The sequence below is a fragment of the Canis aureus genome, chromosome 5 (assembly GCF_053574225.1).
Source record: "Canis aureus isolate CA01 chromosome 5, VMU_Caureus_v.1.0, whole genome shotgun sequence".
NCBI lineage: Eukaryota > Metazoa > Chordata > Mammalia > Carnivora > Canidae > Canis > Canis aureus.
In genome coordinates this window covers 85,988,964-86,008,906 of record NC_135615.1, presented here as the reverse complement: position 1 = coordinate 86,008,906, position 19,943 = coordinate 85,988,964, and the positions used below count along the sequence as shown (strand labels likewise).

The window sequence follows — 19,943 nt, the reverse complement described above, 5'->3', positions numbered from 1 at the left end:
CAGCACGGGCAGCAGACGGTTCGCGAAACAGGGCCAAACCGCCGGGCACGCTGGGGAAGTGGCTGAGAGCTCGCAAGCGGAAGAGGTTCCCACCGGCTCGGAACCCCCAGCCCCCACTGCCTGGCTGGCTGTGCCGGGAAGGCTGGGAGGGGGGCAGCCGGGCTGGAGAGAGGAGGCCCCGGGGGCACAGGACCCGTTAACTCCTAGAGAATGGCTCCCACCTCTCCCGGCCCCAGGGCCCTGAGCACTGCCAACGGAGGAGCCGGGCGAGAAGGGTCCCGAGGGCACAGTGGGAGCACAGTGGGATCCCGTACTAAGGACGGACTCCAATAAAGCCCACCCAGAGTGCAGCCCAGGCAGCCCGACCCCACTGCTGGTGTACCCTGGAAACCTGGCCCGGGCTATTCGGCCACCTTGGGGTGGGCGCAGAATGGTCAGCAGATGGGTGTGCCTGTTCGGGGCCCCGAGGCCTTGAACCTGGAGGTGGCCCTACGTGGGGGTCAGGCAGGCTATTGTCCCTGACCTACCTGACCTGGTCTGCCCCCCCCCCAGGGGGCCCTTCCTGCTGATCTCTCCCTAGGCTCAGAGAGATGATGACCACCTAACCCAGATTACCCTGGCAACGGCCCGCCTTCCCCTCGGGAGAGGCCCAGACTATTCCCAGACGGGAGGTGGTCCTGGGACATCCTTCCCAGGCTGGAGGCCACTGATCCCTCAGAGGAGACTTGGACTCTACTCATCCAAGGGCCACCTGGGCCCAGATAGAGCTGACCTTTGCTCCACCCTCCTCATCCCGCAGCAGCAGGCCAGTGGAGGCCACTGGGCCCTGGCCCCGCCTTGCTCCCCCCAAGGGCTGCCTCTTCCAGAGGGAGCTCCAGGCTATGGCTGGGAGGGAGCCCAGCACCCTCTGCCCCTCCCTGCTCAGGACTGTCGAGAAAATGCAAGACGACTGGCGAAATCTGAATTTCACATAAACCTGGCAGGCATACTTTTTTAGTGTACATCCCCGATATTACATAGAACACACTTAACTAAAACTTAACTTGTGGTTTATCTGAAATTCAAATTTCACTGAGCACCCTGTATTTTTTTTTAAGTTTTTATTTTAATTCCAGTTAGTTAACATACAGTGAGTGTTATGTTCATTTCAGGTGTACGCAGGCTGTGTTTCCATTTGCTAACTCTGGCCACTGTAGCCCGCTTCTCAGCAGGTGACACCTGGCAGGTGGGTGAGCAGGGCTGCAGCAGACAGGGAGAGGATGGAGACCCCCGCCCATCTCTGGACAGCAGTCCTTCTTTCCAGAGGCTCCGTGGGTCCACCCCCCACCCCCCCGCCGACCCTCTCCCATGGTCACTGCTCACGGTCCGGTGCCACGGCTCACCTGTGGGGGTCCCCTCTCCCTGCACCCCTCAAAGTCACCTCCACGTCCCCAAGGAGTACAGGGCTCATTTGCTGGGGCTTGGTGGAGCTCAGCTCAGCGGCTAATCCCCTGGGTGGCTCCTGTCAGATTATTAATTAGCTAAAGCGGATCGGTCCTGGAACAACATGCACTTGGACTTCAGATAAAGCAGGCCAGGGAAGCTGGGCGGGGGGCTGCTTAAAGTGACAAGAGCCTGTTTCGGAACTGCTCCCTGAAGAGGACCGAGGGGCAGGCAGAGACGAGGGCGGGCGGTTTGCAACAGAGCCCTCAGCACCCCCTCACCTGCTCTAGAGAGCACACCTGGACGGTGCAGACGCACCTCGGGACCTGGGAGAGGAGAAGCCGTGACAGCTAGGTCTCACTTTTTGATAAAGAGCTTGTGCCTAATCAGAGCAAACCACCCAGAGCTCTTCCAAAAGCTTCTGATTTCACTTGGGGTAACAGCTACGAGGCCTGCAGGATCCGGGGCCCCCCAAGCATCCCTGTGACCTCACGTGGCATCACCCCACAAACCGCCCTCCAACCAGCCAGGCCACTCTCGCGTCCGTCCAGGAGCTCACACTTGCTGCTCCCCCAGTGGGGACACTCTTCTCTGGGGTATTAAGTAGGGGGGCTCGATCCCTCACCCTCCTCTGTCCTTACCCCAACGTCGCCGTCCAAGTGCTGCGTCCCTCGGATGCCACGCCTAGAATTACAAACCACCCCCTATCCCCATGGCACCCTGCCTGCATACTACTCTCCAAGCCTGCTGGCTTTCTCCTGGACACACATGGCCATCCAACAAATACTATACTTCTTTATCTCATTTGTCATTTGCCTTCCTCCACTAAAATGCAAATCCCACAGCACAGGAGGCCTTGCTCCGTTCATTCACTGTGGCAGTTCGAGTCCAGTTTGCCGTGTCTCTCAGTAAAGGCTTGACAAATGAATGAAAATGAGAAATGAATGACCGAAGTGAAGGTCAAGACACGGACCCCCACCTCTTCAGCTCTGAGCCGACTGTGGCTGAGCCCTAGGCTGCCCTGGGGGCTCCCTCGGCACCTGCCACCTCTCCCACCGACTCCCTCTTCCCCAGCTCTGGTCTCACATAGGTAGGTGCTCCTCCTACCCCCTCCTACCGTCTCCCCTAAGATGCATTTCTAACTCTGGGTCTCCTGAGGGATGGCCTTGGGGACCCATCTCCCGGCCACCCAGACCCGCCCCTCCCAGCCGGGCCCCCTATGGGCTCTGTCCCAGAAGCAGGGGGCGGTGGGGTGGCAGTGAGGGGCGAGGAGAGGGAGCAGGGACTCCCAGCTGCTGCCCTGGCCCAGCTCAGCTGCCGGCAAACTCCTGGGCTTGGATTGTTTTGACTTGAGTCGGTGAAGCTGAAATATTGAGTCACGACGGCCCTAAACTTCATTACCAGCTTTTAGCGCAGATTACTAAGGGAAAAAAGTTGCTTTTAATTGCTTCTCCCGATTAGCATTTCTGGAGAAGAAACTAGTGATTAATTACACCTTCCCATTTCCACCCGCAGGCCACAGGGGTCCCAACCCCAGGCTACCACACGGAGGCTCAGGGGCAGGAACGGTGTCTGCTCCCTTGGGGCCAAATCAGAGCCAAAACTCAGAGTGGGCAGCGGAAGGGCAGGAACAAGCCCCGAGCTGACTTAACGGAGTGGCCATAGCTAATGGCGGGGGACGGCCAAGGGTCCCCACACTGGGCTGCCTCTGGCCCCCGTGGGGTGTCCTCTGGGCTGAAGGGCTTTCACCCAGACCAGCTGTACACCTGGGTGGATCCCGGAATAGCAGAGGCTGGGGCCGCTGGCGACACAGAACAGCGGAGCTCCAAGATCTGCAATAAAGGACGACGTGTCCACAGCCACTGGGATTCCTCTCTGGATGCAACCCGGTGGTCCAGCTCCCCCAATGCCCCAGAGCGCTCTCCCCGTGGAGGTACCAAGGTCACGAGGACAGAGGCAGGGCACAAGATCTTAGCCCTCCAGAAGCCACAGGCCGTTGTCCCCCTGGAGCACCCGTGTCACCAAATGAAGAGGGGCCCCTTGGTAGCTCCAGGCAGGCAGGCACCACCCGTCCTCCCCAATCCCTCTCCCCTTGGGTCGGTGCCTGGCGTGACCCAGGGGCTTCCCCGGTCTGCTAGGGAACAGGGGAGAACTGAAGAAGGAGGCCCAGGGTCGGGGGTCAGCAACATCAGGCCGAACTCTCACACAGAACAGAAATCAGAAGGGTCAGCGACACTTCCCACGCCTTATTATTTCTTTCCTACCTCTTCATGGACCCTTCCCCACACCTCGCAGCTCAGCCATCCTCCAGAGCATGTGGTGACCCAGGGGGCACAGGGCTAGTCCCCTCAGCCCCTCAGCCAGCACCGCCCCGATCCCACCATCCGCACGGCACCCCAGCTGCCTGCCTGCAGCGCCAGCCCCACACCAGATCAAAGCCCAGGAGGAAGGAGTCGAACTGTCCAGGCCAGTTACGAGTGAAGGCCAGGGATCTAGAGCAGACGTGGAGGCCAAGAGCAGAAGAGCCTCCCACGCACGCAGACACACGCGCCTGCCCACCCAGACACGCCCGCCCCGGGGCTGAGCCCAGGGTCTGGGTGCTGGCTGAAACCCCCTGGGAGCCAGGCAGAGGCACCAGACGCATCCTAGGACATGCCTGTCACCCTGCAGGACGTGGCCAGCCTGCCCTCCTGCTCCCTCACCCCTCCCCCTGGAAGTCAAGCATTCAGAGCTTCCCTGGAGGCCGAGCTGGCCCATGTGGCCGGGAATATGTTGCCAACACGGGCAAGTCCTCACCGGGGCCCCCGCTGCCGGCTGTGACAGCTCCCGCCCGTTCCAGCCAGGCCTGCTGTTTGAGCCGTGCAGCCGTCGGCCGAGGGTCGAGGATCGCTTCACTGTTAGCGCATTACGGCTGGGGGGCCTGCCCCATTCTGGCCCAAGCAGATGAGACCGAGGCCCAGGAGAGCAGAGGCTCGTATCAGATGCCCAGGAGAAAGGGACGGGGGCCCAAGTCTAATCTGATGGGGTCCCCACAGGAATTCACACCGCGAACTGTGAGATGACTGGCCACGCGTGAAGGCTGCTGGGCTCCCAGCCCACACACTGGGGCTGGAACTAAGCTGGCCCCGGTGGAAACGCGGTCTTAGGCTGTGTGACCGGATGCAGGGGAGAAGGCATGCAGACACTCAGCCCTTGAGAGCACGGATCACGCTCCAAATAGCAGTGACAAGAACTGTATGAACTAGACCCAATCTCAAACCCAGCGCTGAACCCTCCGGGGCCGTCTCTGGGCCAGAAGGAGAGCGAACTTGGAAATCCCTACTGAAAACAGTGCCAGAGACGAGCGGGCCCCTGGCCTTACCCCCACGTGGTGCCGGCCAGCGGTGCGCAATCCACCCAACAGCATGGTGCGGCAGGGTGCCTCGCCCTCATCCACAAAATGTGTGGCCTCCAAGAGCCACGGGTGGTTCCTGGCACTGTCGGGTGGGGGCGTGAGAGGGGAGGAGGTGCGGGCCCACATCGGGGCGCCCAGAATGCCTGCGTTGACCTGGTGCCTTTGTTCGCCATCTGCTCCCACAGGGAAGCCCTACAAACCCTTCCTAATGCCTCGACGCGCTTCCACGTCCTTGAGGCAGCGGCCCCGGCAGCCTCCCCTCCGGCCTCTCAGGTTCTCTCTCGTGCCACCCATGCTCCCCACTGCAGCCCCAGCCATCTTTGTATTTATTTTATTTATTTACTTTTTAAAAAGATCTTGTTTATTCACGAGAGACACGGAGGGAGAGGCAGAGACACAGGCAGAGGGAGAAGCAGGCTCCGTGCAGGGAGCCCCATGTGGGACTCGATCCCGGGGCTCCAGGATCACACGCTGGGCCGAAGGCAGATGCTCCACCGCTGTGCCCCCCTGGGGGCCCCCCAGCCACATCCCATTACCTCCATGCTCAAAAATATCCAGTGGCTTCCCCAAGGAATAAACCCCTCTCCCCTGGCACACCCACCCTTCCAACTGTGACCACCTCCTGGCCACCAGGACCTTCTTTCTGCCATGAACATTCTGAGCTCACCCCACCCCAAGACCTTTAGACTGGTCATCTTCTCTTCCTGGGACATTTTCCGCCTGCTGCTCCGGTGGCTGTCCACTTCCTGTCCTTCCGTCTCAGCTAACCATCACCTCCTCAAGGGGCCTCCTCTGACTGCCACTCACCTCACACCACTTCATCCTATGTCCACTCTGCACCAATGGGCTCCTCGTCCCCTCTAGGGGACTCCTTGTCTGCCGGCCCAACTACAACTCCACGGGAGCCAGGGCTGCCTGGCCCACTCTGCCCGCAGACACCAGGCCCCCAGTTGCTGTTGATTGAATATAACCAGGTCAAGGGGCGTCTGGGGGGCTCAGCGGGTTAAGCGCCTGCCTTTGGCTCAGGTCATGATCCCAGGGTCCTGGGGTCGGGCCCCACCTGGGGCTCCCTGCTCAGAGGGGAGTCTGCATCTCCCTCTCCTCTGCCCCTCCCCCTGTTCGTGCTCTGGCTCTCAAATAAATAAATAAATAAAATCTTATTTAAAAATGTATAACCAGATCTTACAGGGTACCGCCAGAAACGGGGAGAGTCTGAACCAGACAGGAGTAGGTCTGCGGACCGGGCCCGAGCACGGACTCCCCGTGGTGCTCGGGTGAGGAAGGACACCTCTGAGACAGGGTCAGCCCTGCCCCAGAGGACGCAGGCCTGGTGCCAAACCTGGGAAGGGGCGGGTAAGCGCGCAGGGCCTTGGCCACCACAGCCCTTTCCAGGGCCCTCCCAGTTCCTGAGCTTCATTATTAAGCCTTAGATGGCCGATGCCAGGATGCAGAAGCCCCACAGGACTCGTGGAGCCCGTCCCCTACGCCAGCATCGCCCCTGGGAGTCAACAGGGAGTGGAAACTTCAGAAAAGGAAAAACTAATAGGCATGTTTTGCTGAGGGAATGAAGAAAACAAAAAGCCTGTCACTGAGAACAGAAGGGGCCATGTTCTGCCTTCAAAGCGGGGGCTCCGCGGGCCCGTTGGCAGCCTGCTCCCGCGCTGGGCCCAGGCCGGGCCGGGGAGACCAGCCAGAGGCTCGGAGACGTGAGGGCCTGCCTTCCTGGGACCCATGACCATCAGAGAAGCCGAGTCAGGCAAGAAGAGCCCAAGGGTACAGACATGCAGGTGCTTGTGCCAAAAACCCAGCAAGACGGCGGTGCCAGCAGTCTCGACACGGCCATCAGGGGACAACAGAGGCACATCTCAAATGTGCAGAGGCCACTCCTGAAGCGTGATGGCCTCCAGAAGCCAGGAAGAGCCGGCCACCCAGCCGCTCCACCACGGCAGCCCAAGGAGGCGACATTTACATCTGATTTGCACACCCCTGCCCTGTACCAGGTTTCCGCTAGTCCCCGAGGTGGCGCGGCCTGGAAGGAAGCAGACCTACAGCTTTGGGGACCTCTCAAACCCCAGTGGGCACCAACGCACCCGTCGCTGCCAAGTGCTTCCTCCCTGCAAGTTCAAAGTCCAGAGCTGCGGAGCCCAGCCACAGAGGGAGGGGCAAGACACACCTGCCCATGGCGCCCCCGGGGCGGGTCGGTGCTGGGAAGTAAGCTGGGGCTGCTGACTGCTGCTTGGCACACACGGGAGGCGTGGCTTGCGGCCTCGCCCTCCCAGCCATCCTCTGGACACTCAGACTCAGCCCTGACCTCACACCATGCCTGCCAACTGCCTCAGCACCTGACCCCACTGGCCTGGTTCCCCCGGGATCCCAAGAGAACACTGACAACCAGTGTGCGCGAAGTCACCTACTGTGTGTCAAACCCCCACCGCAAAAACCGCCAGGTCTGCTACCCGCAGGTAGATAGGTGACAGCACCAGCCTCATGGACCACCCGTCCCTGGTGGGAGTGGCTCATCAAAAGACACCTATGGGGGCGCCTGGGCGGCTGGGTCGGGTGAGAGCCTGACTCTTGATTTCAGCTCAGATCATGATGCCGGGGCCATGGGATCAAGCCCCTTGTGGGGCCCCGGGCTCTGCACCCAGCAGGGAGTCTGCTTGAGACGCATGCTCCTCCTCTCCCCCTCCCCCTCTCCCTGCCCCAAGCCACTCGTTCTCTCTCTAAGAAAATGAATAAAATCTTTAGGAAAAAAAAGACACCTTTGGTTTCCTCTCTGAGGGTCCTGCCTGGGCTGGAGGACCACCTGAGCGTGCCCCAACAAGTCACACACGAGCTCAGAGCAGTGCAGTGGCCTCTGGTCATGCAGAAGGACTGGACCTACTGCCCCCAGAGGGGACGTGCTTGGCTCCGGGAGTGCTGTCTGCTAGGGCACAGGCCTCACCTAGAGTACCATGTGCTGCTGGCACCACTCAACGTCATACGGTGGTGACGCTGGGAGAACTCTTAAAGGCCAGTTATTCCAATCTCTTTATTCTACAGGTGGTTAAACCAAGACCCAGAAAGGAGAAAGCAGTGACTCAATGTCAAAGCCAGGGCCAACGTGTGGCATCCTGTCCCTAGACCAGGGGTCCGTCCTCAATCCTGCGTCCTCTTACTCTCACCTGGGTGCCTGAGCTACCACCAGCCAGGTCAGGACCCTCTGAGAAAGGCCTACCAGGCCCTCTCCTAAGAAGGAACCCCCAAACTGGCCAACCATAGCCCCCACCCACATTTCCCAGACACATCTTGGGGATCAGGAGCAGCTACCTTTGCATCCCAAGAGGCCGGGGTCCGAAGTCCACTCCAATGATTGAGCTGCAGGATCCCCTTCTACAGCAGAGGTTGACAACCGTGGCGGCTAGAAGGGCAGGTGGGATGGAAGGGGTCTTTGCCTTCGGTCAGCGAGGTCTGTTTGCCTACCAAAATGAGAAGGGAAAACAGATTAGTAGGCTACAGTGGAGACCCACAAAACGACTCCAGAGAGGAGGACAACAGATGGCGTGGTTCCGACACTTTGCATGGTAACCGTTGGCCAGAAGTTCTTGGTCAGAGATTCTCGGACCCTGCCTGCCAATCAGCAGACGGTACTGCCATGGTGCGTGCCATGCCTGACCCTACAGCCAATGCACCCTGTGCACAATTATTAGCCAACTGCTAAGCAGCTGTCACACCTGACAAAAGAATCAAGATAATAGGCCAATCAGATGCCACCCCAGGTAGTAACAGAGTGATCACACCCGGGCTCGGCACCCTGGGTGAAAGGTCAGCCTGACAGCGGCCCAAGAGGACAGTGGAAGCCAGATTAGACCCACGCGACCGAACCAAGCCTTGGGCTCCCCAACGGCCTGCCGCTCCCTCCAGACTTTCCCAGGGCGGGAACCCAGCTGCTCCCATGACCCCCCAGTGGCCTTGTGGGAGTCTCTAAAAATGGAATCAACAGGTGTCTCTGCAGTGACCCAGGATGGTCAGTTTGGTTTCTTCCCTCCCCCCCGCCCCCGTTCCATGCTGGTCCTATACCATCTCATCCCATAAAACAGGATAGAGGGTGCATACACACCCCTGAGAGGGGGCTGCTGAGATTCATGTGATAGGTGCTGGGCCAAAAAAACGTGGCCAAAGAAAGTTGGTGCCCTGCTACCAGCAACCTTTGTGTCAATTTAAGCAAATATTGTGGTGTTTCCATGGTGATTCCTGTTTTGAATATCCACTACACTCACTTTTTAAAGGGCTTTTCCTGTTTGTGTTTCAACTTCAAATCTGTAAATATTTTCAGCCTTTTTAGAAAAATCAGCCCATGCGCGTGCAAACACACACACACACACACACACACACACACACACGGCACCTGACCTCGGTGCACAAGCTCCCAGGCCTGGAGGTCCAGCCTCATGGATGGGAGCGTGGGGTGTGGAAACCCCAGGGGGTGCTCTGCTCTATCTGCTCCCACACCCACACTGCACATGGGGCTGGCATCAAGGAGGGTGGTGGCTGAAATTCCGGTCCTTTCCTTCCCCCTCGGCAGGGGGATGGCAGCTTCCACGGCGCCTGTGTGTTCCCGGAGCATGTGAGCGGGCTCAGCCTGACTCTACGGTGTGGCGTAGTGTGGGCAGTTACCCAGCAGGTTCTCCAGTGAGCCCAGCCCTCGGATCCCCAGCTCCCTGGAGTGCAGGAACCACCACCACCCCCGCCCCCGCCTCCTGAGGTTGGGCCTTGAGTGGAAGGGTTGCTGGGCTGTGAAGGTGACAGATTCCAGCAGCAGCTCCCCCCACCTCTGCTCTGGGGCACTGCCACCAGGATGGGCCAGTGACAGTGGCCCGGGGCTTGGACCAGCCCGCTCCCACCTCACCCTTCAGCACCGTACAGGGTTAACAGCGGGTTTCCTGGTTTCCATGGATTCCCGCCAGGCCCCTAATGTGAGTTTCGTGTGATTTGGGGGAAGTGGATTTCCTTTGTTTTCCAGTTTGGGAATATTTTTTTCTTTAAAAAAGAGGAAAAAACACTTTAATGGGAACTTCAGGGCCACTGGGAGACTTACTCTTCTGGGCTCTGACATTGCCCTGCCTGTGGGTCCAGAATCCCCCAAAGCCCTGGGGCAGCCCACCCATCAGCCAAGTATCTCCGAGCCAGAGGAAGGGGTGCCTCAGCCCACCTATGGTTCCCTGCCCCCAGAACATACTTCTGCTGGTGTTGGGGGGGGGAGGGCTCTATTCCAATATCCCATCAGAACAACCCCTGCCCCACCTGAAAGCCAGCATCCCGTGCAGGTGGCCTGCACTGTCCCCTTCCAGACATATGTACACTTCCCAGGGGAAAGGTCACGAGAAATGCTCCCACCTCCCCGACTCCTGGCAAGGAGCTACAGAGCCCAGAGTCTGACCACACACAAACGGGAATGTGAACGATACCAGGCTCTGCTGTCCTGGCTCAGAAGGGGATTCCAGTTACAGGTGAAGGGGGTGTTCCAGGCCCTGGAGGCCTTGTCTGGCCTCTTCCAGCTGAGGGAGGGGCCTACCCAGGGCAGAGGGAGCTTTTCACCTTGGCAGCAAAAGCGACTGGGTAAAGGGTGTGGCCAGGCCTTCTCCTCCCCCTCCTCGTCCGTCTTCCCCATTCCTGCCATCCTCCAGCCCTGCCAAGGTGTGGCCTTGCTCAGGGACTGTCCCCAAGCAAGTGGCCTGACCTATTTACCAAACCAGGGCACAGGCCTCGGGGCCTGCCATGGACGGGGCCCTCCCACGGCACCGGCCCCCGGGGCCATGGTGGCACTAGGAATCTCGGTCAGTAGGTGGAGAGCCCAGAGGACAGACCTCTCTGGCCAGCAGCTCCGGGGTGAAGGGGTGAGAAGCCATGTGCAGGTACAGAAATAACACTGGGCCGAGAAACAGAAGACGTGGGTCTGAGTCCCAGCCCGGCCACGTAACTTGCTGTGGGCCCTCGGACAGGCCACACGATCTCCCTAGGGCCCCATTTCCTCATAGATGGAGGTAACCCCTTCCTCCCTCCTACCTAGCAGATGGGCTGGGCCATCGTCAAGAGATGTGCAAGGTGGTAAGAGTGCTCCAGAAACGTTCTCCACTACCACCACCTTCTTCTTCCACACCTCTTCAAGGTAACCTTCCAGAATCTGCTCTGAGCAGGCCCATATGCCTCTCTGCTCTGCTCTGCTCCTGGCACATCCTTCTTTGCGGCATTTAAATCCGTACCGGACTAAAGTAATTTGTTCGCGAGTCTGTCCCCATCACTGGGTTTTTAACTCCTCAAGGGCAGAGACCAGGTCCTAATTATCTCTGCGTCCCCAGCATTTAGCACAACAGCTGGCCCACAGTGGGCAGCATAAGTGCTTGTGGAGCTCAACCAGTCCCCGACCTCATGTCAGAATCATCCCTCTCCAGCGACGGAATGCTTCCCCAGCTGCCTTCCTGCCCCACTCCCTCTGGCTCCCCGACACCCCACCTGCATCTGGGCCTTCCCCAAGCTCCTCCACTGGCACCATGAGTAACTCCAGGTTCAAGGGGACCCCTTGTCACCGGATCCTCCTCCAGCCGATGCCGGTAAGAATGGACTGACCACCTACTATGGGACAGAGAGCGTCCTGGGAGCAGAGGGCACACCACACGGGCCTGTCGCCCTCTGCCAACAGGCCGGCTCACCTGGCACCGTGCTACGTGTTGTACTCACGTGATCTCGCCAAATCTTTACAATACAAGGTCGGAAGGATTAGGGTCCCTAGGGATCGGTTAGGGAGGGGAGGCTCAGAGATATGAAGTGACTTGCCAAAGGTCAACCTCTCAGGCCCGGACTCCGGCTGACGCGTGCCAGGCCCAACTCACATGAAAGTTCTCCTTTGTCCCCACCCTCGGTCTCAGCACCGACACACACCCAACGCTCATCCCACTCCTGCATCTCAGTCCTCCGGTCCCCAGATGTGTCTCCCTTGAGCCCCCTAGAGCCAGCAGAAAGCACCCAGAGATCACAACTGGAGGAAAGACAAGGGTCGTGCTTAGCTGCTTCCTTCTGGCCAGGCTGCGAATGAGGGGAGGTGGGGCCTCTGGTGAGGATGCCCCAGACCACTGGGTACCTGGGACCCCAGCGGCGGGCATGGCTCCTGGAGGGGGAGGGGCTGAGCCACCCAATGCTGTCATCCGGTGAGATGGGGACAAGAGAGCCACCCAGGATCTCCCCGAAGGAGAGAAGACAACAGGAGGTGACGGGGAAAGATCGACGCCTGAGAGGCCAGAGGGCTGGAAGATCAGGCCAGGATGGGGAGAGGACAGAGCCCTAATGAGCAGATTTCATAAACCACCTGGAGTGAAAACAAAAACACAGACGTGTACATTGCCCAACTTCAGGCTGTATGGAAAAGGGGAAAAAAAAAACAATAAAAAAATCCACATCTTAATACAAAAATCCTACACGATGTGTTGTGGCACGAAAGTGTTTTTCACTGCATTTTTCATCTGTGATCTCACACAGCCTACCACGGGTCCGCCCAAAGCAGTTGGTATTTGATGGTACACAAACAGAGCAAACACACAGACAATTAACCAGAAACAAGGGCACCAGATATTCAAATTGGTCCAAGCTGGCATCTCGGGGCTTCGGGTGGCCTCCGGAGACAGCTGTGCTGGCTCTGCGGACGGGCCCCTCAGTGTCCGAGGGGGAAATAAAGGGGCGACCAGATCGCGGTGCAACTGGAAGGAAACGTGGAGTTCTGTGAGTTCTCAGAACTCCGCAAGCGGAACTCCCGGCTGGCGCTGCGGCACTTGAGGTGCTGTCCCGCTCCGGCCGGGGGGACACGCAGGGGACCGGTGCCCCAGAGGCCCCTCCCGCCCGTTGCTCACCCAGTTGCTATCTGTCTCCTCTCTGCTCCTCCCCTCCCCCCAGCCGCTGGATGAGTTTACGGAGCTGTGTGCCAAAAACAATCGACTCCAGGGAACAGAGTTCTACAAAAAAAGGGCGTGTCGCCAGAGAGAGGCGGATACCATGGAAACCACCACCTTTTCAGGGCAGCCTAGGTGAAGCCAGGCTGAGGGGGGCATGGCCTGGGGGCGGGGAGGGACACCGCAGGCACGATGCGGGCCCAGGAAACGCCGGGCTGGCCGGTGACCTGAGTGAGCCGCCTGAAGCGTGGAGGGTCAGGAGGAAGGGCTGGCCCGGGTCCACCAGGAGGGCAGGCCACTGGGACGCGCGCGAGCGCACACGCACACACACGGGCCACCCTGTGAGGTCACGGGGGCGGCGCCACCATGGTGGTTCAGGGCACCGGGCGGTTCTCTGCAGCCGGACCGTCGGGTACGAGTCCATTTACCGTTTGGGCGGCCACAGGCCGACATCGTTAACCTCTCCGTGCCTCGGTTTCCCCGCCCGTGAAATGGAACGATAAACCAAAAAGGCCAAATGAAGGCGGGCGCAGGGTTGCCAGGCTCTGCCACGGTGCGGGAGGGCAACGGCTGTGTGTGAAGCAGCACAGACGAGGGGCTTCGAGGCATTAGCACGCGTCGTCGTTGTCACAAGAACCTGAGGCGGAGCGTCATTAGCTCAACTGGAGAGTCGGGGGCGTGAGACTGAGAGGGATGTGACCCGGGGTCACCCCAGGGCCGACACCTCTGCAGGCGTGTGGCGCGGGGAGGCGGGAGGACGGGCCTCAGGACGTTCTCTTCCCACACGGACCTGAAGGGACCGCAGCGACAGCGACAGCGACAGCGACAGCGACGCTCCACGGACGGGCGGGGGCAGGCGGGCGGCGACCGGGGCTGACCGGGAGCCCCCCAGACCCTCACAGGGCGCGCCGCGGGCCCAGCCCTCCCTGCCGCCGCCACCCCACTCATTCAGAGACTTCCTCTCTCGCTCGCTTCTTAAAAAAACGTAATGTTCTCCATAATTCACCCGCCCCGGAAGATAATCGATAGAGCCCGTGATGAAACCGGAGCCGTGGTTTACGACCCGCTGCGAGCAGAAAGGGCCACATCAGCAGGTCCGCTCGGCGCTCGGCCCATCCGTCTTGCCCGCCGCCCGGGGCCTCCTGCCGCGCCCCCGCCGAGCGCCGCCCTGGGCCCTGGGCCCGTGACCCCCCGCGGCGCCAGCACCCGGCACTCGGTACCCAGCACGGGGCACCCAGCATCCAGCACTTGGTACCCAGCACCAAGCTCTCAGCACTCGGTACCCAGCATCTGGCACTCAGCTTCCAGCACCCGGCACCCAGCACTCGGTACCCAGCACCAAGCTCTCAGCACTCGGCACCCAGCACCCATCTCCCTGCAGCACCGCGCTCCCGCCCGGCATCCCGCCCTGCGACCTCGCCGCCCCCCGCCCCCCGGCCCTTCCCGGGGTCTGGAGGCCGCCGCCCCGCCCGCGCCCCCGGCCCCCCGACGGCCGCCCGCTCCCCGGGGCTCCCTGGCGGGGAGGGCGCCCCGGCTCCGAGGCACACCTGGGGCTCGGGTCGGCGGGCGGGGGCCGCTGCTGCTCCACTCCGCCGCCTCAGCCGCGTCGTCGTCCGCGGTCGGTCGGGCCGTGAGGTGACGGACGAGGCGGGCGGGCGGCGACGGCGGGGGCCGCGTCCTCCTCAGCCGCGTCCTCCTCAGCGGCGGCCCGCGGAGCCCCGCCCCCGCCCCGCCCCTCGCCCCGCCCCCGCGCCCGCCCGCCAATCGGCAGGCAAGGCTCTGCTCCTCCCCAGAATCCCTTGCTGCGCGGACCAATCAGGGGGCGGCACGGCCCGAGCCCCGCCCCATAGGCCCCGCGGGCGCCCTCGAGCCTCGGCCTCCGCCACCTGAGCCTCAAGCCCGCGACGGCGACGCACGTTCCCCCGGAGCCCCCGGAGCCCCCGGAGCCCCCGCCGCGCGCACTCGGAGGCCGCCCCGGAGCCGCGGGAGCCGCGAGAGCCCCGGAGCCGCGGGCGGGGTCCTGGCAGCCGGGTGGAACGGCCTCGCGAGGCCCGCGGCTGCGGAGCTGGGCGGCGCGGGTGGGCCAGGTGTCATCAGAGGACGGAAGCATCCGGAAGCTTGTGTCTGAAAGCAGGGGCATCACCGCCGGGAACCACGATGTCGGAAATGGCCGCGCCCCGGCCCGGCGCTCAGCACTTTACAGCGACCCGCGCAGCCTGCCCGCCTTCCAAGGTGCACACGGTCACTAGCCCACTTTACAGACCAGGAGACTGAGGCTCCGCAAGTGAGGCCGCCCGCTGGCCCGGGGCCTTTATCCACCGCGCTGCAGATTTTTTATTTCTTTTCTTCACGCTTTCTTTGCATTTCCTAATGAGCCATAGGCATCGGTCCTAATCGGGGAGAAAGATGTGTGTGTTTTTTTTAAAGGCTCTAAAACTAAATAATTTAAAAGGCCCTAAAAAGAGGCAAACCCTTCCTCCCCGGGTGGGGAGCGCACAGAGGGATTTCTGGGGCGCCGGGCCACCTGGCCTCCAAGTCGCCGCTGGAGGAGACACCAGTACAGGCACGGGCCCCCGAGGCCCGACAGCACCCGGAGGCCGGGCCGCAGACCATGCGGGGCCTGGGATTCTGCAGCAGCCGGGTTTCCTCCCGGCCCCACCCCGCGGGCTGCTCCTGACAGGTTTCTCAGCAGTTTTGCAATCACCGCCCAGGTCTGCACCATAAAGAGGGCCACGGGCCGCCTGCAAAGCAGCACACGCGCCACTCTCACCAGGCCTCCCGTTCCCAGCACCCGGGGGAGCCGGGAGCTCTGCACCGGCCTGAGCCTGGGCCGTGCCATCTTCCCTCCGTGGCCGGGAGAGGCTTGGAGGGACGGTCATCGCCCCCATTTGCTCCCCCTTGGGGCTTCATCCAGGCTCAGGACAAGAGGGCATGAAGGAAATCCTCCTGGAAGGTCTGCGATTCAGGAAGCAGCCCCAGCAAGTACTGAGCCCGGCCAGAAATGGAACCAGGGAATATCCCAAGTCGTCTTTTGCCCTTTTTTCCCCCATAGCACCAACTGGAGGGGGGGATAGGGAGCGATTACCCCACTTGGTCTGCTTTCCATTTCAGCTCCCCCCTACCCCGAGATGCGCACACGGGTTCTCCTTTGGGGGCAAACAGGATAAAGATCCCTACTTTTTAGGGCCTTTTTAATTTATCTTTTCTTAACATTATGGATTTCTGGTTCCCTACTGTCTGCCTTTCTCTGTCATTGCCAATCTACCTTAAGTTTCCCCTGGATTTATATATTTATTTTTTGGGTTGGTTTCAGGTGCTTCTAGTTTATCAAACAATCAGCCCTGTGAGGTACACTGGGTGTTTCCAGAAATTACATCACAAAAAATCATGCAATTAAAGTGTAAGGGAAAAAAAAACATAGCTGTTGCTTCATTTTGTATTTTAATTAGCGACTTATTGTAAACGTAGACTTTTAAAATGGAGGCGCCTAAGCAAAGCCAGTAAACAAGTTTTTCTAATGAATTAATTTCACCTCTTCCCTCCTCCTCCTCCTTCTCCTCCTCCTCCCAACTGTCACCTTCTAGAACTTCCCGGCCCTCTTCTTTTTTTTTTTTTTTTGTCTATGCCACTTCTTAATTCTTGCCCAACACGTACTAGAAAAAGAATACCCCAACATAAAATTAGGAGCCCCAGCTTGTAGGATCCCAGAAGCAGCTCGGTGGTGAGTGTCGTGGCCGAGGACCCTGGCCCTGACCCTGTAAAGCCCTCTCAGCTGAGTCCCACAGATCCCCCCCCCCCCCGCTCCTGCGGGTGCCCTGAGCTCAGGAAGGGAGACAGGGAGCCCAGCACCCTGCCGCGAGTGTCCAGGCAACAGGGAGAGGGCGCAGATGTGGCACACCAGCAGGATCCACGACGCTAGATCACCTGGAGGGCCAGGGAAACCCAAGCGATTGTCCCACTGGGGAGGAAGGAGAAGGGGTGCCCAGGAGGAAGAGGAGAGAACCCGTAGCCAGGGAAGTCACACAGGCTCTAAGTCATACAGCAGCTCAGAGAAGGGACACATCCATGTGTCCCAGGCCCCACCCCCCGACCCCGGAGGGTAGATCCAGGCTGCCACCAGCGGTGAAGCTTTACAAGGCTGGTGTAGAGCCTTGCTCCTCCCTTTCTAGAAAGTTCCCAGCCTGGGGGGTGGTGGTGGATGGGGAAAGTAAGTTAACCTGCCCCTTTAGCCTAGTTTGTGAAAGAGAAGCCTGAGGATGGGGACAGAGTTCCCAGGAAAGGTAGATGAGCCCCGGACATCCCAGAGAAACTGCCTCTGCCCCATATCAGAAAGCGAACATCGGGGGCGGTTGAGTGTCCCAGGTCACGGCGGAGACTCTGGGCCCTCCTGTCACTCATCCCAGCGCCCAGGCCAGCTTAACAAGCGCACACCTCCTCCCTAGTCCTGCGTCTCCAAGCGCTGCACAGACACCCCGGGGGAACGGGTTTGCCTGCGGACTCTCGTGGGGCAAGCCGGGGTATTCGGCATCAGGAGCTCAACTCCGCACTGGCCATTTTATTTTTGAGCGGGAGGAACCATAACGATGTCCTCGGGAGAGGCTGCCATTCACCTGCTCATTCCCATCTCAGACCATCCGCAAGCTGGGGTCCCCCTTGCACCCGACGCGAAGCCCACTCCGGGATCCCCTCCCCTACGGTATGGCAGGTGGCCTCAAGACAAGACTGGTGGGGAAAGGCGCACTCAAGAAAGCTCTAGAACACCTGGCAGCAGAATCCTGGCCCCCACTCCCTAAGATTCCCGAAGAAAGGAAGGAGGAGAGGAAGGAAGAACCAGAGAGGAAGGGGCTGGCCCTCCATGTCATCGTGCACCGGTGGGAAGCCAGACCCAGCCTCACGACAGATCCTGCTCGGTTCAGCTTCAATCGGAAAGGAAAGCTCCCATCAAACATGGGCTGGGCAGGGATGTGGGCACCGAGATTAGGAATTTGGAAAACCATCTGAGGAACCTGGCCCTGGGAAGACAGCAACAGGATTTAATACCTTATCCCTGCTGTCTGGTAAACACCCTGAACCATCCCCGCACTCCGTTAGGCAGCCTCGGATCCTCAGGTGTGCCGGCGACGGGCAGGTAGAGACAGACGTGGGCAGAGACAGGAAGGGAGGGAGTGTGGGCCTGGGGGGAGGGGGGCAGGGGAGGAGCTGGCCTGGGAGGTAGGATGGGTGGCAGCCAAGCCAGACAGTCAATGAAACAGCTGACAGGTGCAGGGAAGGGGGGCAGGGAGAAGAGAAAGGTGAGCCGGGGGTTTGGAATACTTGGGGATGCCACGGTCACACCCCAGGGGGCTGAGCAGGATGACAGGAAGGGTCACAGCATGTGGGCCAAAGGCCTCGAAGTTCTGGCCACCTTTTCTCCAGATGAAAAGGGCAACTGGGGAGGTGCTGTGGACCAGCCAAACAGGACGAAGCCACGGACAGGGCGCTGGCTCCCCAGGCCACCTACGAGAGCAACCCGAGGTGTCCTCCAGGGTCACCCTCTCCCCGACATGCACGAGTTACCTCATGCCGAAGAGAAAGTCAAATCAACCCAAGTGGAGCCTCCTTCTATTCCAGGCTGGAGCCGACGTGAAAGCAAGCCGTCGTGAGGAGCAGGGAGGGTGGGCAGGCCCCTCCAGGGCCGCGCAGGGGAGACCGTTAGCCTAGACCTGCAGAGGAGAGGGCCCAGGGTCCTGCTGTTCCCGGGCGTCAGGGGGAAAAGCACCTTGGCTCCGACTCTGGCACGGAGGTGGAGCCCGAGAGGTTCTCCTGGGGCCACCTCCACCTCTAGGCCCAAGCGGGCCACACCACTAATCCTCTTTTCCCATTTCCGTCTGCTCCTTGATGTAATTACAGTTTGGGATTGCAATGCACCGAGTGAGCCCCTGCCCCACGCGCCCTCTACATCCTCGGGTACGCCGCGGTGCATCTCGCCGCTCTGAGAATCGGAAACTACTCCAAAAGTCACCCCACTTCTAAATGCCCCCGTCTCTGGTTTCCTCCAGCAACCCTCTCAAAGCCGTCCTCGCCCGGCCACCGCCACCAGCTCCGGTCCTCCCTGCCTGTCCCGTCAGCCACCGGGGCCTTCTGTGTAGCCAGCAGTGGACAGAGAGTTTCCTGACCTGTTAGGGGGCTGGGCCTGCAGTCCCTTGCCTTCCGCGCGAACCCCAAGATCCCAAGAAATCCCCTTGATCCGAAAGGAAGTCAAGAGGCCCCGATGCAGAACCTTCCAGCGTTGACAATAACCATGTGGGGTGCTGGCTCTGCTGCTGGACGCCGGTGACCCTTGGAGATTTCCCAGCACCCAGTCGGCTCCAAACGGGACCCCATAGGCCTCAGAAGCCATCAGCAGAGGCCAGGAGCTTGTGCCCACCCTCCTCTGCTCCGGTGCCAAATTTCCTGCAACCCACAGAGTGCTGACACCCAGAGCTCACGCTGTCTGCAGCCGAGGGATCTTCCACTGCCTTCTGCCACCGTTCTGCTCGTTTCTCAGCTCCGGTCTTGCCAGTATCAACACTTCGAATCTTTGCACTACACACACACACTCTCTCTCTCTCACACACACACACACACACACACACCACTCCGAACGAGGGAGACAGAACACACTGACAAAACCCCCACCAGACCTAGGGTTGGGGCTGGAAACCGGTGTCACCAGCTCATTGTTTCCCCCACGTCAGGCAGGCGGCCAAAGAACCCTGGGCAACACATGTCACAGACCTCGCCAGACATCGGTACACTTGTTCGGGTCCCTACCCTTTGGAAGCTGGTCCCCCAATGCATCGCTTCGGGCCACTGCTGCTGATAATTTCTCAGAGATAAACAAACCGGTTTGGATAAAACAAGAACCAACCTGAATTCTTCACCCAAAACTCAAAATGAAACTCTCCGATCTATTTCCTTCCCTTCTCCACCTTCCTATGCCATCATCAGGTTCCCTAAAACTCAGACAACTGGATTTCTTTCCTTTTTTTTTTTTTTTTTTTTTAAATAAATTCAGTTCTCCGGGCTTTTTGCACATAGATACAACCACACCTGGGACCACCAGGCCCAACTGGAAGGGATGCTGGCTTACTGAAAAACGCTCTGCTCCCCAACTCGTAAGCATGCATCGGTCAGAGGGAAGAGCTGACAAGGTTCGGAACATGCCTCGGAACCTGTGCTGGGCTGAT

At 60.0% G+C, this 19,943-nt stretch overlaps 1 protein-coding gene across 5 annotated transcripts in view; it reads right to left on the bottom strand.

Annotated features, from left to right (window-relative positions):
- The window catches only part of CASZ1 (castor zinc finger 1), a 141,041-nt gene that overhangs the window by 102,207 nt on the left and 18,891 nt on the right, over window positions 1-19,943 (bottom strand). Inside the window, exons 1-2 of one of the 5 annotated variants that reach the window (XM_077899670.1) lie at window positions 14,283-14,461; window positions 8,126-8,274 (exon numbers count right to left, since the gene is read on the bottom strand). The gene's annotated coding sequence lies outside the window, so the exon portion shown is untranslated. Of the gene's footprint in view, window positions 1-8,125; window positions 8,275-12,400; window positions 12,651-12,696; window positions 12,823-14,282; window positions 14,462-19,943 lie in introns of those variants that run through there. The other 4 variants (XM_077899672.1, XM_077899671.1, XM_077899668.1 and 1 more) reach the window with 4 other exon arrangements.